This window comes from Plectropomus leopardus, unplaced genomic scaffold (genome assembly GCF_008729295.1).
Source record: "Plectropomus leopardus isolate mb unplaced genomic scaffold, YSFRI_Pleo_2.0 unplaced_scaffold683, whole genome shotgun sequence".
NCBI lineage: Eukaryota > Metazoa > Chordata > Actinopteri > Perciformes > Serranidae > Plectropomus > Plectropomus leopardus.
The window spans coordinates 1-2,463 of NW_024675158.1; the positions used below are offsets into that span (position 1 = coordinate 1).

The following is a 2,463-nucleotide window of genomic DNA, read 5'->3' on the forward strand; positions in this document are numbered from 1 at the left end:
GACTAAATTAACATTTTCCCAGACCAGTTAAGCAACTCTGGGCCTCCCGAAGAATCACATTTATCAACAGACTCTTATTTTTTGGGAAAACAGTATGAAAATGTTCCTTTTTTGGGGGAAATTGTCTTGTTAAGGGGCCCGATTCTTTCCCAGTGTTCCCAGTGTGTGCAGGTCTACTGGTATTTGGCGAGCAGTATAACGAGGCTGAGGATGAACCACAGAACCAGGAGGTGAGAGGACACCAGCAGGAAGGCCACTGGGTACAGGTGGCGTCTGGGAGCTTTAGGGGCCAAACTCTGCGGGAGCCAGGAGCTCTGGAGGCCGGGGGGGCCCTCCCGCGAGTCTAACCCACAGATAGTGATCCCTGGCTGGGTGTAGCAGCCGAGCATGTGCCCCCAGGACAGACGAGACCTGGAGGAGTGTGTGTGTGTGTGTGTGTTTGATGAAGAAAAATGGATGATAAAGATCCCGAAAGAAAGAAAGAAACATGAGCAAATGCAAAGAAAGAGGCATGGAGTAAAAAAGAAAAGAAACAAAAAGAAAAGTTAAACCGAAAATATTCTGCAACATGAAAAAGGCGGATAAAGGAAACCAAAGGGGGTGTGAGGAGGAAGAAAAGGAGGCAACAAAGGAGAGGAAGGAGGGAGGAAGAGGATGTTTTTGTGGTTGTTTTTAGGAAGTCAAAAAAAAGAACAAACCTCCTCATGCAGTCGAGCGCTGAGCTAAAGTGCTGCTGGCTGAGTGTGTGTCGCTCCCTCAGTAACACACACTGCTCCAGCGTCACCGACATCGACGTGCGGTCCTTGGCGCTCTTACAGCTCGTCAGACGCACGCCGTTCACCTTACGACACACCTGAACACACACACACACACACACACACACACACACACACCACACACACACACACACACACACACACACACACACACACACCTGAAGCTGATGTGATGAACTCGTGAGCTGCTTATTTAAAACTGTAATATATATTTTTATATAGAAAATTCATGATTTTTGTCACAATAAATTCCAGTGTCACATTTAGTTTCCTTCATTTTCACAAACAGCACTGACAGCATCAAGAGGAATTTGTTATGAAATGTATAAATAATCAGCCAGTAATATTTATTTATTTGTGTATTTATTTATTCAATATGAGAAAATAAATCCTCATATGATTTTTAAAAATGTTACTGTATTGGAATTGCTGAGAATCTGCTAGAAATGTTCACTTAACTGTATAAAATCTGAAGTAGCTTCACTGCACATTACTGTTATTTTCGGTCTGCAGGTGAACATTTTTGTTAACTTTTAAAGAAAAAACAATCTTTTAAAATTTTTGCCTTAAAAAAACTCTACTTGCAGAAACATTTTTGGCAATTTTTGATTTTAAATTTAACTTTGAAAAAAAAACAATTTTTTTGAGACTTAAAATAAATAAATAAATTTAAAAAAGCCCCGAATCTTAAACACAACATTTTTTGACAATGTTTTTACTGGCAATTTTTTATTGTTACTTTTCAAGCAATTTTTTAACTGTTATTTTAGCAGGCATTTTTGTCAACTGTTAAAGAAAAAAAAAGGTGTTTTTTTTGTTTGTTTTTTTATTTGGCAACTGTGAAAGAAACTTTGGCATTTTTTTAAACATTTTTTTAAATGTTATTTTAGCAGGTAAAAATTCTTCTAGAAACTTTCAAGAAAAAAAAGGCAATTTCTTTTTTTTTTGCCTTAAACTCTTTTTGAGGAAACTCTTTTTAAAAATCTGGCAACTTTGAAAGAAATCTTGGACAATTACTTTTTTTTTTTTTTTAATTTTTGCAGATTTTTAAGGAAAAATGCCTCCCTTAACGGCTTAATTTAATCTTGATCCTGTTAAAAAGTCTTATATTCTGGATTTTTTTGACAGGGCGTCTCACCGTAGCAGCCGTCCACAGAACCTCGACGTTCTTCCTCTTCCTGGTTTGGACGCTGCGGTCCAGAGAGGACAGCAGCTCTGACAGCGAGTGGACACCAGCTGCGAGACACGGAGAGTCTCCGTCAGTGACACGTCATTCGTGTTGTCAGTTTAAACGCTCGGAATCGTTCCGCTTCCATCTCGTTAAAACAGTGATGTCACAGATCTGGTTTTACCCGTGTGAGGCGTTTTGTCCGTCAGCGTGCGGCAGTACGCTCGCAGACGCTCGGCGCTCTGCTGGTTCACTCTCTCCTGCAGCGAGCTGTCGCCAAACCTCAAACAAACACGAAAACAACGATTATTACAGGACGACTCCGTACAACATTTTTAACAAAACGTTTCCACGACTCTGAGGCAAATTTACAAAACCACAAATCCTCTGAAACTGTCATTAATATTCTCTATTGATTCTTTTTCATTGCAGATTTAAAAAAAAAAACATTTGACGATTTTTCTTTTCTTTAAAATTTTTTGGTTATTTCTAAAGAAAAATACTGCACTTTTTTTCCTT

General features: G+C 39.0%; 1 long non-coding RNA gene across 1 annotated transcript; it reads right to left on the reverse strand.

Annotated features, from left to right (window-relative positions):
- Positions 1-732: 732 nt before the first annotated feature.
- LOC121939956 lies at positions 733-2,358 on the reverse strand. The gene is made up of 3 exons (XR_006105551.1): positions 2,129-2,358; positions 1,915-2,012; positions 733-853 (listed from the first exon to the last, which is right to left on the reverse strand). It is a non-coding gene; the product is annotated as an uncharacterized LOC121939956 (long non-coding RNA).
- Positions 2,359-2,463: the final 105 nt, after the last annotated feature.